The sequence below is a fragment of the Oncorhynchus gorbuscha genome, unplaced genomic scaffold, assembly GCF_021184085.1.
Source record: "Oncorhynchus gorbuscha isolate QuinsamMale2020 ecotype Even-year unplaced genomic scaffold, OgorEven_v1.0 Un_scaffold_1658, whole genome shotgun sequence".
Taxonomy (NCBI): domain Eukaryota; kingdom Metazoa; phylum Chordata; class Actinopteri; order Salmoniformes; family Salmonidae; genus Oncorhynchus; species Oncorhynchus gorbuscha.
In genome coordinates this window covers 96241-111627 of record NW_025746375.1, presented here as the reverse complement: position 1 = coordinate 111627, position 15387 = coordinate 96241, and the positions used below count along the sequence as shown (strand labels likewise).

Here is a 15387-nt window from a genome sequence, read left to right as displayed (position 1 = left end):
CCAGAACAACAGCAAAGGACCTTGTGGAGATGCTGGAGGAAACAGGTACAAAATAGTCTATATCCACAGGCAAACGAGTCCTATATCGACATACCCCTAGAGGCCGCTCAGCAAGGAAGAAGCTACTGCTCCAAAACCGCCATAAAAAAGCCATACTACAGTTTGCGGACAAAGATCCTAGTTTTTGGAGAAATGTCCTCTGGTCTGATGAAACAAAAATCGAACTGTTTGGCCATAATGACCATTGTTATGTTTGGAGGGAAAGGGGGAGGCTTTCAAGCCGAAGAACACCATCATGTTGTGGGGGTGCTTTGCTGCAGGAGGGTCTGGTGCACCACTAGAACACCTGGGAAGGACACTGCAGGGCAAATCGGTTTGCAATTTGAAGTGGTACATATGTGCGACAACCTACTAAATTCATAGTGGCAGGTTGTACAAGTAAACATGTAGCAAAAGAGTGGTTCTCTGACCGGGAATCGAACCCGGGCCGCAGCGGTGAGAGCGCCGAATCCAAAACACTAGACCACCAGGGAAGGGTACTACTGTGCAATTCGTTTCCCAGTTTGAAATTGTACATATAGTTGAAGTCGTAAGTTTCCATCCACTTAGGCTGGAGTCATTAAAACCTGTTTGTCAACCCCTCCACACATTTCGTGCTAACAAACGATAGTTTTGGGAGTCGGTTAGGACATCTACTTTGTGCATGACACAAGTCATTTTTCCAACAATTGTTTACAGAGGGATTATTTCACTTATAATTCACTGTATCACAAATTCAGTGGGCCAGAGTTTACATACACTAAGTTGGCTGTGCCTTTAAACAGTTTGTAAAATTCCGAAAATGATGTCATGGCTTTAGAATCTTCTGATAGGCTAATTGACATCCTTTGAGTCAATTGGAGGAGTACCTGTAGATGTATTTCAAGGCCTACCTTCAAACTCAGTGCCTCTTTGCTTGACTCCATGGGAAAAGCAAAGGAAATCAGGCAAAACCTCAGAAAAAAATGTAGATCTCCACAAGTCTGGTTCCTCCTTGGGAGCAATTTCCAAATGCCTGAAGGTACCTCGCTCATCTGTAGAAACAATAGTACGCAAGTATAAACACCATGGGACCACGCAGGCGTCATACCGCTCAGGAAGGAGACGCCTTTCTCTCCTAGAGATGAACGTACTTTGGGTCGAAAAGTGCAAATCCATCCCAGAACAACAGCAAAGGACCTTGTGAAGATGCTGGAGGAAACAGGTACAAAATGGTCTATATCCACAGGCAAACGAGTCCTATATCGACATACCCCGAGAGGCCGCTCAGCAAGGAAGAAGCTACTGCTCCAAAACCGCCATAAAAAAGCCATACTACAGTTTGGGGACAAAGATCCTAGTTTTTGGAGAAATGTCCTCTGGTCTGATGAAACAAAAATCAAACTGTTTGGCCATAATGACCATTGTTATGTTTGGAGGGAAAAGGGGAGGCTTTCAAGCCGAAGAACACCATCATGTTGTGGGGGTGCTTTGCTGCAGGAGGGTCTGGTGCACCACTAGAACACCTGGGAAGGACACTGCAGTGCAAATCGGTTCGCAATTTGAAGTGGTACATATGTGCGACAACCTACTAAATTCATAGTGACAGGTTGCACAAGTAAACAAGGAGCATAGACTATTTCCCTGACCTGGAATTGAACCCGGGCCACGGCGGTGAGAGCACCAAATCCTAACCACTAGACCACCAGGGAAGGATAATACAGTGCAAATCGGTTCTCAGTGTGAGCTGGTACATATGTGCGATAACCTTCTATATTCATTGTGACAGGTTGTACAAGTAAACATGTAGGAAAAGAGTAGTTCCCTGACCGGGATCGAACCAGGGCCGCGGCGGTGAGAGCGCCGAATCCAAACCACTAGACCACCAGGGAAGGGTACTACTGTGCAATTCATTTCCCAGTTTGAAATTGTACATATAGTTGAAGTCGTAAGTTTCCATCCACTTAGGCTGGAGTCATTAAAACCTGTTTGTCAACCCCTCCACACATTTCTTGCTAACAAACGATAGTTTTGGAGTCGGTTAGGACATCTACTTTGTGTATGACACAAGTCATTTTTCCAACAATTGTTTACAGAGAGGGATTATTTCACTTATAATTCACTGTATCACAAATTCAGTGGGCCAGAGTTTACATACACTAAGTTGGCTGTGCCTTTAAACAGTTTGTAAAATTCCCGAAAATGATGTCATGGCTTTAGAATCTTCTGATAGGCTAATTGACATCCTTTGAGTCAATTGGAGGAGTACCTGTAGATGTATTTCAAGGCCTACCTTCAAACTCAGTGCCTCTTTGCTTGACTCCATGGGAAAAGCAAAGGAAATCAGGCAAAACCTCAGAAAAAAATGTAGATCTCCACAAGTCTGGTTCCTCCTTGGGAGCAATTTCCAAATGCCTGAAGGTACCTCGCTCATCTGTAGAAACAATAGTACGCAAGTATAAACACCATGGGACCACGCAGGCGTCATACCGCTCAGGAAGGAGACGCGTTCTCTCTCCTAGAGATGAACGTACTTTGGGTCGAAAAGTGCAAATCCATCCCAGAACAACAGCAAAGGACCTTGTGAAGATGCTGGAGGAAACAGGTACAAAATGGTCTATATCCACAGGCAAACGAGTCCTATATCGACATACCCCGAGAGGCCGCTCAGCAAGGAAGAAGCTACTGCTCCAAAACCGCCATAAAAAAGCCATACTACAGTTTGGGGACAAAGATCCTAGTTTTTGGAGAAATGTCCTCTGGTCTGATGAAACAAAAATCAAACTGTTTGGCCATAATGACCATTGTTATGTTTGGAGGGAAAAGGGGGAGGCTTTCAAGCCGAAGAACACCATCATGTTGTGGGGGTGCTTTGCTGCAGGAGGGTCTGGTGCACCGCTAGAACACCTGGGAAGGACACTGCAGTGCAAATCGGTTCCCAGTGTGAGCTGGTACATATTTGCGATAACCTTCTATATTCATTGTGACAGGTTGCACAAGTAAACATGTAGCAAAAGAGTAGTTCCCTGAATGGGAATCGAACCCGGGACGCGGCGGTGAGAGCGCTGAATCCTAACCACTAGAGCACCAGGGAAGGGTACTACAGTGCAAATCGGTTCCAAGTGTGAGCTGGTACATATGTGCGATAACCTTCTATATTCAGTGTGACAGGTTGTACAAGTAAACATGTAGCAAAAGAGTAGTTCCCTGACAGGGAATCGAACCCAGGCAGCAGCTGTGAGAGTGCCAAATCCTAAGCACTAGACCACCAGGGAAGGGTACAACATTTCAAATCGGTTCCCAGTGTGAGCTGGTACATATGTGCGATAACCTTCTATATTCATTGTGACAGGTTGCACACGTAAACATGTAGCAAAAGAGCAGTTCCCTGACCGGGAATCGAATCCTAACCACTAGACCACCAGGGAAGGGTACTACAGTGCAATTCGTTTCCCAGTTTGAAATGGTACATATAGTTGAAGTCGTAAGTTTACATCCACTTAGGCTGGAGTCATTAAAACCTGTTTGTCAACCCCTCCACACATTTCTTGCTAACAAAAGATAGTATTGGCAGTCGGTTAGGACATCTACTTTGTGCATGACACAAGTCATTTTTCCAACAATTGTTTACAGAGGGATTATTTCACTTATAATTCACTGTATCACAAATTCAGTGGGCCAGAAGTTTACATACACTAAGTTGGCTGTGCCTTTAATCAGTTTGTAAAATTCCCGAAAATTATGTCATGGCTTTAGAAGCTTCTGATAGGCTAATTGACATCCTTTGAGTCAATTGGAGGTGTACCTGTAGATGTATTCCAAGACCTACATTCAAACTCAGTGCCTCTTTGCTTGACTCCATGGGAAAAGCAAAGGAAATCAGCCAAGACCTCAGAAACAAAATGTAGACCTCCACAAGTCTGGTTCCTCCTTGGGAGCAATTTCCAAACGCCTGAAGGTACCTCGCTCATCTGTAGAAACAATTGTACGCAAGTATAAACACCATGGGACCACGCAGGCGTCATACCGCTCAGGAAGGAGACGCGTTCTCTCTCCTAGAGATGAACGTACTTTGGGTCGAAAAGTGCAAATCCATCCCAGAACAACAGCAAAGGACCTTGTGAAGATGCTGGAGGAAACAGGTACAAAATGGTCTATATCCACAGGCAAACGAGTCCTATATCGACATACCCCGAGAGGCCGCTCTGCAAGGAAGAAGCTACAGCTCCAAAACCGCCATAAAAAAGCCATACTACAGTTTGGGGACAAAGATCCTAGTTTTTGGAGAAATGTCCTCTGGTCTGATGAAACAAAAATCGAACTGTTTGGCCATAATGACCATTATTATGTTTGGAGGGAAAAGGGGGAGGATTTCAAGCTGAAGAACACCATCATGTTGTGGGGTTGCTTTGCTGCAGGAGGGTCTGGTGCACCACTAGAACACCTGGGAAGGACACTGCAGGGCAAATCGGTTTGAAATTTGAAGTGGTACATATGTGCGACAACCTACTAAATTCATAGTGACAGGTTGCACAAATAAACAAGGAGCATAGACTATTTCCCTGACCGGGAATCGAACCCGGGCCGCGGCGGTGAGAGCGCCGAATCCTAACCACTAGACCACCAGGGAAGGATAATACAGTGCAAATTGGTTCTCAGTGTGAGCTGGTACATATGTGCGATAACCTTCTATATTCATTGTGACAGGTTGTACAAGTAAAGATGTAGCAAAGAGTAGTTCCCTGACCGGGAATCGAAACCGGGCCGCGGCGGTGAGAGCGCCGAATCCTAACCACTAGACCACCAGGGAAGGGTACGACAGTGCAAATCGGTTCCAAGTGTGAGCTGGTACATATGTGTGATAACCTATATTCATTGTGACAGGTTGTACAAGTAAACATGTAGCAATAGAGTAGTTCCCTGACTGGAAATCGAACCCCGGCCGCAGCGGTGAGAGCGCCGAATCCTAACCACTAGACCACCAGGGAAGGGTACTACAGTGCAATTCGTTTCCCAGTTTGAAATGGTACATATAGTTGAAGTCGTAAGTTTCCATCCACTTAGGCTGGAGTCATTAAAACCTGTTTGTCAACCCCTCCCCACATTTCTTGCTAACAAACGATCGTTTTGGCAGACGGTTAGGACATCTACTTTGTGCATGACACAAGTCATTTTTCCAACAATTGTTTACATTGGGATTATTTCACTTATAATTCACTGTATCACAAATTCAGTGGGCCAGAAGTTTACATACAATGAGTTGGCTGTGCCTTTAAACAGTTTGTAAAATTCCCGAAAATTATGTCATGGCTTTAGAAGCTTCTGATAGGCTAATTGACATCCTTTGAGTCAATTGGAGGTGTACCTGTAGATGTATTCCAAGACCTACATTCAAACTCAGTGCCTCTTTGCTTGACTCCATGGGAAAAGCAAAGGAAATCAGCCAAGACCTCAGAAAAAAAATGTAGACCTCCACAAGTCTGGTTCCTCCTTGGGAGCAATTTCCAAACGCCTGAAGGTACCTCGCTCATCTGTAGAAACAATAGTACGCAAGTATAAACACCATGGTATGGCGCAGGCGTCATACCGCTCAGGAAGGAGACGCGTTCTCTCTCCTAGAGATGAACGTACTTTGGGTCGAAAAGTGCAAATCCATCCCAGAACAACAGCAAAGGACCTTGTGAAGATGCTGGAGGAAACAGGTACAAAATGGTCTATATCCACAGGCAAACGAGTCCTATATCGACATACCTCGAGAGCCCGCTCAGAACACCATCATGTTGTGGGGGTGCTTTGCTGCAGGAGGGTCTGGTGCACCACTAGAACACCTGGGAAGGACACTGCAGTGCAAATCGGTTCCCAGTGTGAGATGGTACATATGTGCGATAACCTTCTATATTCATTGTGACAGGTTGCACAAGTAAACATGTAGCAAAAGCATAGTTCCCTGAACGGGAATAGAACCAAGGTCGCGGCGGTTAGAGCGCCGAATCCTAACCACTAGACCACCAGGGAAGGGTACTACAGTGCAAATCGGTTCCCAGTGTGAGCTGGTACATATGTGCGATAACCTTCTATATTCATTGTGACAGGTTGCACACGTAAACATGTAGCAAAAGAGCAGTTCACTGACCGGGAATCGAATCCTAACCACTAGACCACCAGGGAAGGATACTACAGTGCAATTCGTTTCCCAGTTTGAAATGGTACATATAGTTGAAGTCATAAGTTTCCATCCACTTAGGCTGGAGTCATTAAAACTTTGGGTCGAAAAGTGCAAATCCATCCCAGAACAACAGCAAAGGACCTTGTGAAGATGCTGGAGGAAACAGGTACAAAATGGTCTACATCCACAGGCCAACCAGTCCTATATCGACATACCCCGAGAGGCCGCTCAGCAAGGAAGAAGCTACTGCTCCAAAACCGCCATAAAAAAGCCATACTACAGTTTGGGGACAAAGATCCTAGTTTTTGGAGAAATGTCCTCTGGTCTGATGAAACAAAAATCGAACTGTTTGGCCATAATGACCATTGTTATGTTTGGAGGGAAAAGGGGGAGGCTTTCAAGCCGAAGAACACCATCATGTTGTGGGGGTGCTTTGCTGCAGGAGAGTCTGGTGCACCACTAGAACACCTGGGAAGGACACTGCAGGGCAAATCGGTTTGCAATTTGAAGTGGTACATATGTGCGACAACCTACTAAATTCATAGTGACAGGTTGCACAAGTAAACAAGGAGCATAAAATATTTCCCTGACCGGGAATCGAACCCGGGCCGCGGCACTGAGAGTGCCGAATCCTAACCACTAGACCACCAGGGAAGGATAATACAGTGCAAATTGGTTCTCAGTGTGAGCTGGTACATATGTGCGATAACCTTCTATATTCATTGTGACAGGTTGTACAAGTAAAGATGTAGCAAAAGAGTAGTTCCCTGACCGGGAATCTAACCCGGGCCGCGGCGGTGAGAGAGCCGAATCCTAACCACTAGACCACCAGGGAAGGGTACTACAGTGCAATTCGTTTCCCAGTTTGAAATGGTACATATAGTTGAAGTCGTAAGTTTCCATCCACTTAGGCTGGAGTCATTAAAGCCTGTTTGTCAACCCCTCCCCACATTTCTTGCTAACAAACGATCGTTTTGGCAGACGGTTAGGACATCTACTTTGTGCATGACACAAGTCATTTTTCCAACAATTGTTTACATTGGGATTATTTCACTTATAATTCACTGTATCACAAATTCAGTGGGCCAGAAGTTTACATACAATTAGTTGGCTGTGCCTTTAAACAGTTTGTAAAATTCCCGAAAATGATGTCATGGCTTTAGAAGCTTCTGATAGGCTAATTGACATCCTTTGAGTCAATTGGAGGAGTACCTGTAGATGTATTTCAAGGCCAACCTTCAAACTCAGTGCCTCTTTGCTTGACTCCATGGGAAAAGCAAAGGAAATCAGGCAAAACCTCAGAAAAAAATGTAGACCTCCACAAGTCTGGTTCCTCCTTGGGAGCAATTTCCAAACGCCTGAAGGTACCTCGCTCATCTGTAGAAACAATAGTACGCAAGTATAAACACCATGGTATGGCGCAGGCGTCATACCGCTCAGGAAGGAGACGCGTTCTCTCTCCTAGAGATGAACGTACTTTGGGTCGAAAAGTGCAAATCCATCCCAGAACAACAGCAAAGGACCTTGTGAAGATGCTGGAGGAAACAGGTACAAAATGGTCTATATCCACAGGCAAACGAGTCCTATATCGACATACCTCGAGAGCCCGCTCAGAACACCATCATGTTGTGGGGGTGCTTTGCTGCAGGAGGGTCTGGTGCACCACTAGAACACCTGGGAAGGACACTGCAGTGCAAATCGGTTCCCAGTGTGAGATGGTACATATGTGCGATAACCTTCTATATTCATTGTGACAGGTTGCACACGTAAACATGTAGCAAAAGCATAGTTCCCTGAACGGGAATCGAACCCAGGGCCGCGGCGGTGAGAGCGCCGAATCCTAACCACTAGACCACCAGGGAAGGGTACTACAGTGCAAATCGGTTCCCAGTGTGAGCTGGTACATATGTGCGATAACCTTCTATATTCATTGTGACAGGTTGCACACGTAAACATGTAGCAAAAGAGCAGTTCACTGACCGGGAATCGAATCCTAACCACTAGACCACCAGGGAAGGATACTACAGTGCAATTCGTTTCCCAGTTTGAAATGGTACATATAGTTGAAGTCGTAAGTTTCCATCCACTTAGGCTGGAGTCATTAAAACCTGTTTGTCAACCCCTCCACACATTTTTGCTAACAAACGATAGTTTTGGCAGTCGGTTAGGACATCTGCTTTGTGCATGACACAAGTAATTTTTCCAACAATTGTTTACAGAGGGATTATTTCACTTATAATTCACTGTATCACAAATTCAGTGGGCCAGAAGTTTACATACACTAAGTTGGCTGTGCCTTTAAACAGTTTGTAAAATTCCCGAAAATGATGTCATGGCTTTAGAAGCTTCTGATAGGCTAATTGACATCCTTTGAGTCAATTGGAGGTGTACCTGTAGATGTATTTCAAGGCCTACCTTCTAACTCAGTGCCTCTTTGCTTGACTCCATGGGAAAAGCAAAGGAAATCAGGGAAGACCTCAGAAAAAAAATGTAGACCTCCACAAGTCTGGTTCCTCCTTGGGAGCAATTTCCAAACGCCTGAAGGTACCTCGCTCATCTGTAGAAACAATAGTACGCAAGTATAAACACCATGGTATGACGCAGGCGTCATACCGCTCAGGAAGGAGACGCTTTCTCTCTCCTAGAGATGAACGTACTTTGGGTCGAAAAGTGCAAATCCATCCCTGAACAACAGCAAAGGACCTTGTGAAGATGCTGGAGGAAACAGGTACAAAATGGTCTATATCCACAGGCAAACGAGTCCTATATCGACATACCCCGAGAGGCCGCTCAGCAAGGAAGAAGCTACTGCTCCAAAACCGCCATAAAAAAGCTATACTACAGTTTGGGGACAAAGATCCTAGTTTTTGCAATAACCTAGTTTTGCGCCGAATCCTAACCACTAGACCACCAGGGAAGGGTACTACAGTGCAAATCGGTTCCCAGTGTGAGCTGGTACATATGTGCGATAACCTTCTATATTCATTGTGACAGGTTGCACAAGTAAACATGTAGCAAAAGAGTAGTTCCCTGACCGGGGATCGAACCCGGGCCGCGGCGGTGAGAGCGCCGAATCCTAACCACTAGACCACCAGGGAAGGGTACTACAGTGCAAATCGGTTCCAAGTGTGAGCTGGTACATATGTGCGATAACCTTCTATATTCATTGTGACAGGTTGTACAAGTAAACATGTAGCAAAAGAGTAGTTCCCTGACCGGGAATCGAACCCGGGCCGCAGCGGTGAGAGCGCCGAATCCTAACCACTAGACCACCAGGGAAGGGTACGACAGTGCAAATCGGTTCCAAGTGTGAGCTGGTACATATGTGCGATAACCTTCTGTATTCATTGTGACAGGTTGTACAAGTAAACATGTAGCAGTAGTTCCCTGACCAGGAATCGAGCCCGGGGCACAGCGGTGAGAGCCCCGAAACCTAACCACTAGACCACCAGGGAAGGGTACTACAGTGCAAATCAGGAGTCGAACTGGGAGTCAAACCACCAGGGAAGGGTACTACAGTGGAAATCAGGAGTCGAACCCGGGCTGCGGCGGTGAGAGCGCCGAATCCTAACCACTAGACCACCAGGGAAGGGTACTTCAGTGCAATTCGTTTCCCAGTTTGAAATGGTACATATAGTTGAATTCGTAAGTTTCCATCCACTTAGGCTGGAGTCATTAAAACCTGTTTGTCAACCCCTCCCCACATTTCTTGCTAACAAACGATCGTTTTGGCAGACGGTTAGGACATTTACTTTGTGCATGACACAAGTCATTTTTCCAACAATTGTTTACATTGGGATTATTTCACTTATAATTCACTGTATCACAAATTCAGTGGGCCAGAAGTTTACATACAATGAGTTGGCTGTGCCGAACCCGGCCGCAGCGGTGAGAGCACCGAATCCTAACCACTAGACCACCAGGGAAGGGTATTACAGTGCAAATCGGTTCCAAGTGTGTGCTGGTACATATGTGCGATAACCTTCTATATTCATTGTGACAGGTTGTACAAGTAAACATGTAGCAAAAGAGTAGTTCCCTGACCAGGAATCGAGCCCGGGGCACAGCGGTGAGAGCCCGAAACCTAACCACTAGACCACCAGGGAAGGGTACTACAGTGCAAATCAGGAGTCGAACTGGGAGTCAAACCACCAGGGAAGGGTACTACAGTGGAAATCGGGAGTCGAACCCGGGCCGCGGCAGTGAGAGCGCCGAATCCTAACCACTAGACCACCAGGGAAGGGTACTACAGTGCAATTCGTTTCCCAGTTTGAAATGGTACATTTAGTTGAAGTCGTAAGTTTCCATCCACTTAGGCTGGAGTCATTAAAACCTGTTTGTCAACCCCTCCCACATTTCTTGCTAACAAACGATAGTTTTGGCAGACGGTTAGGACATCTACTTTGTGCATGACACAAGTCATTTTTCCAACAATTGTTTACATTGGGATTATTTCACTTATAATTCACTGTATCACAAATTCAGTGGGCCAGAAGTTTACGTACACTAAGTTGTTTGTGCCTTTAAACAGTTTGTAAAATTCCCGAAAATGATGTCATGGCTTTAGAAGCTTCTGATAGGCTAATTGACATCCTTTGAGTCAATTGGAGGTGTACCTGTAGATGTATTTCAAGGCCTACCTTCAAACTCAGTGCCTCTTTGCTTGACTCCATGGGAAAAGCAAAGGAAATCAGGCAAGACCTCAGAAAAAAATGTAGACCTCCACAAGTCTGGTTCCTCCTTGGGAGCAATTTCCAAACGCCTGAAGGTACCTCGCTCATCTGTAGAAACAATAGTACGCAAGTATAAACACCATGGTATGACGCAGGCGTCATACCGCTCAGGAAGGAGACGCGTTCTCTCTCCTAGAGATGAACATACTTTGGGTCGACAAATGCAAATCCATCCCAGAACAACAGCAAAGGACCTTGTGAAGATGCTGGAGGAAACAGGTACAAAATGGTCTATATCCACAGGCAAACGAGTCCTATATCGACATAGCCCGAGAGGCCGCTCAGCAAGGAAGAAGCTACTGCTCCAAAACTGCCATAAAAAAGCCATACTACAGTTTGGGGACAAAGATCCTAGTTATTGGAGAAATGTCCTCTGGTCTGATGAAACAAAAATCGAACTGTTTGGCCATAATGACCATTGTTATGTTTGGAGGGAAAAGGGGGAGGCTTTCAAGCCGAAGAACACCATCATGTTGTGGGGGTGCTTTGCTGCAAGAGGGTCTGGTGCACCACTAGAACACCTGGGAAGGACACTGCAGTGCAAATCAGTTCCCAGTGTGAGCTGGTACATATGTGCGATAACCTTCTATATTCATTGTGACAGGTTGCAGAAGTAAAGAAGGAGCATAGACTATTTCCCTGACCGGGAATCGAACCCAGGCCGCGGCGGTGAGAGCGCCGAATCCTAACCACTAGACCACCAGGGAAGGATAATACAGTGCAAATCGGTTCTCAGTGTGAGCTGGTACATATGTGCGATAACCTTCTATATTCATTGTGACAGGTTGTACAAGTAAACATGTAGCAAAAGAGTAGTTCCCTGATCAGGAATCGAACCCGGGCCGCGGCGGTGAGAGCGCCGAATCCTAACCACTAGACCACCAGGGAAGGGTACTACAGTGCAAATCGGTTCCAAGTGTGAGCTGGTACATATGTGCGATAACCTATATTAATTGTGACAGGTTGTACAAGTAAACATGTAGCAAAAGAGTAGTAGACCACTAGGGAAGGGTACTACAGTGCAAATCGGGAGTCGAACTGGGAGTCGAACCACCAGGGAAGGGTAGTACAGTGGAAATCAGGAGTCGAACCCGGGCTGCGGCGGTGAGAGCGCAGAATCCTAAACACTAGACCACCAGGGAAGGGTACTACAGTGCAAATCAGGAGTCGAACTGAGAGTCGAACCACCAGGGAAGGGTACTACAGTGGAAATCAGGAGTCGAACCCGGGCCGCGGCAGTGAGCCGAATCCTAACCACTAGACCACCAGGGAAGGGTACTTCAGTGCAATTCGTTTCCCAGTTTGAAATGGTACATATAGTTGAATTCGTAAGTTTCCATCCACTTAGGCTGGAGTCATTAAAACCTGTTTGTCAACCCTCCCCACATTTCTTGCTAACAAACGATCGTTTTGGCAGACGGTTAGGACATTTACTTTGTGCATGACACAAGTCATTTTTCCAACAATTGTTTACATTGGATTATTTCACTTATAATTCACTGTATCACAAATTCAGTGGGCCAGAAGTTTACATACAATGAGTTGGCTGTGCCGAACCCGGGCCGCAGCGGTGAGAGCACCGAATCCTAACCACTAGACCACCAGGGAAGGGTATTACAGTGCAAATCGGTTCCAAGTGTGTGCTGGTACATATGTGCGATAACCTTCTATATTCATTGTGACAGGTTGTACAAGTAAACATGTAGCAAAAGAGTAGTTCCCTGACCAGGAATCGAACCCGGGCACAGCGGTGAGAGCCCGAAACCTAACCACTAGACCACCAGGGAAGGGTACTACAGTGCAAATCAGGAGTCGAACTGGGAGTCAAACCACCAGGGAAGGGTACTACAGTGGAAATCGGGAGTCGAACCCGGGCCGCGGGCAGTGAGAGCGCCGAATCCTAACCACTAGACCACCAGGGAAGGGTACTACAGTGCAATTCGTTTCCCAGTTTGAAATGGTACATTTAGTTGAAGTCGTAAGTTTCCATCCACTTAGGCTGGAGTCATTAAAACCTGTTTGTCAACCCCTCCACACATTTCTTGCTAACAAACGATCGTTTTGGCAGACGGTTAGGACATCTACTTTGTGCATGACACAAGTCATTTTTCCAACAATTGTTTACATTGGGATTATTTCACTTATAATTCACTGTATCACAAATTCAGTGGGCCAGAAGTTTACATACACTAAGTTGGTTTGTGCCTTTAAACAGTTTGTAAAATTCCCGAAAATGATGTCATGGCTTTAGAAGCTTCTGATAGGCTAATTGACATCCTTTGAGTCAATTGGAGGTGTACCTGTAGATGTATTTCAAGGCCTACCTTCAAACTCAGTGCCTCTTTGCTTGACTCCATGGGAAAAGCAAAGGAAATCAGGCAAGACCTCAGAAAAAAATGTAGACCTCCACAAGTCTGGTTCCTCCTTGGGAGCAATTTCCAAACGCCTGAAGGTACCTCGCTCATCTGTAGAAACAATAGTACGCAAGTATAAACACCATGGGACCACGCAGGCGTCATACCGCTCAGGAAGGAGACGCGTTCTCTCTCCTAGAGATGAACGTACTTTGGGTCGAAAAGTGCAAATCCATCCCAGAACAACAGCAAAGGACCTTGTGAAGATGCTGGAGGAAACAGGTACAAAATGGTCTATATCCACAGGCAAACGAGTCCTATATCGACATACCCCGAGAGGCCGCTCAGCAAGGAAGAAGCTACTGCTCCAAAACCGCCATAAAAAAGCCATACTACAGTTTGGGGACAAAGATCCTAGTTTTTGCAATAACCTAGTTTTTGAATCCTAACCACTAGACCACCAGGGAAGGGTACTACAGTGCAAGTCGGTTCCATGTGTGAGCTGGTACATATGTGCGATAACCTTCTATATTCATTGTGACAGGTTGCACAAGTAAACATGTAGCAAAAGAGAAGTTCCCTGACCGGGAATCAAACCCGGGGGGCGGTGAGAGCACCGAATCCTAACCACTAGACCACCAGGGAAGGGTACTACATTGCAAATCGGTTCCAAGTGTGAGCTGGTACATATGTGCGATAACCTTCTGTATTCATTGTGACAGGTTGCACAAGTAAACATGTAGCAAAAGAGTAGTTCCCTGACCAGAAATCAAACCCGGGACGCGGCGGTGAGAGCGCCGAATCCTAACCACTAGACCACCAGGGAAGGGTACTACAGTGCAATTCGTTTCCCAGTTTGAAATGGTACATATAGTTGAAGTCGTAAGTTTCCATCCACTTAGGCTGGAGTCATTAAAACCTGTTTGTCAACCCCTCCCCACATTTCTTGCTAACAAACAATAGTTTTGGCAGTCGGTTAGGACATCTACTTTGTGCATGACACAAGTCATTTTTCCAACAATTGTTTACAGAGGGATTATTTCACTTATAATTCACTGTATCACAAATTCAGTGGGCCAGAAGTTTACATACACAAAGTTGGCTGTGCCTTTAAACAGTTTGTAAAATTCCCGAAAATGATGTCTTGGCTTTAGAAGCTTGTGATAGGCTAATTGACATCCTTTGAGTCAATTGGAGGTGTACCTGTAGATGTATTTCAAGGCCTACCTTCAAACTCAGTGCCTCTTTGCTTGACTCCATGGGAAAAGCAAAGGAAATCAGCCAAGACCTCAGAAAAAAATGTAGACCTCCACAAGTCTGGTTCCTCCTTGGGAGCAATTTACAAACGCCTGAAGGTACCTCGCTCATCTGTAGAAACAATAGTACGCAAGTATAAACACCATGGGACCACGTAGGCGTCATACCGCTCAGGAAGGAGACGCGTTCTCTCTCCTAGAGATGAATGTACTTTGGGTCGAAAAGTGAAAATCCATCCCAGAACAACAGCAAAGGACCTTGTGAAGATGCTGGAGGAAACAGGTACTAAATGGTCTATATCCACAGGCAATCGAGTCCTATATCGACATACCCCGAGAGGCCGCTCAGCAAGGAAGAAGTACTGCTCCAAAACCGCCATAAAAAAGCCATACTACAGTTTGGGGACAAAGATCCTAGTTTTTGCAATAACCTAGTTTTTGCACCGAATCCTAACCACTAGACCACCAGGGAAGGGTACTACAGTGCAAATCGGTTCCCAGTGTGAGCTGGTACATATGTGCGATAACCTTCTATATTCATTGTGACAGGTTGCACAAGTAAACATGTAGCAAAAGAGTAGTTCCCTGACCGGGTTCGAACCCGGGCCGCGGCGGTGAGAGCGCCGAATCCTAACCACTAGACCACCAGGGAAGGGTACAACATTTCAAATCGGTTCCCAGTGTGAGCTGGTACATATGTGCGATAACCTATATTCATTGTGACAGGTTGCACACGTAAACATGTAGCAAAAAGAGCAGTTCACTGACCGGGAATCAAATCCTAACCACTAGACCACCAGGGAAGGGTACTACAGTGCAATTCGTTTCCCAGTTTGAAATGGTACATATAGTTGAAGTCG

The 15387-nt window shown here is 45.7% G+C and overlaps 2 non-coding genes across 2 annotated transcripts; both read right to left on the bottom strand.

The window, feature by feature from the left end:
- Positions 1-4576: 4576 nt before the first annotated feature.
- Positions 4577-4648, bottom strand: trnae-cuc. Its single transcript has one exon. It is a non-coding gene; the product is annotated as a tRNA-Glu (tRNA).
- Positions 4649-9210: 4562 nt separating this feature from the next.
- trnae-cuc lies at positions 9211-9282 on the bottom strand. The gene has a single exon. It is a non-coding gene; the product is annotated as a tRNA-Glu (tRNA).
- Positions 9283-15387: the final 6105 nt, after the last annotated feature.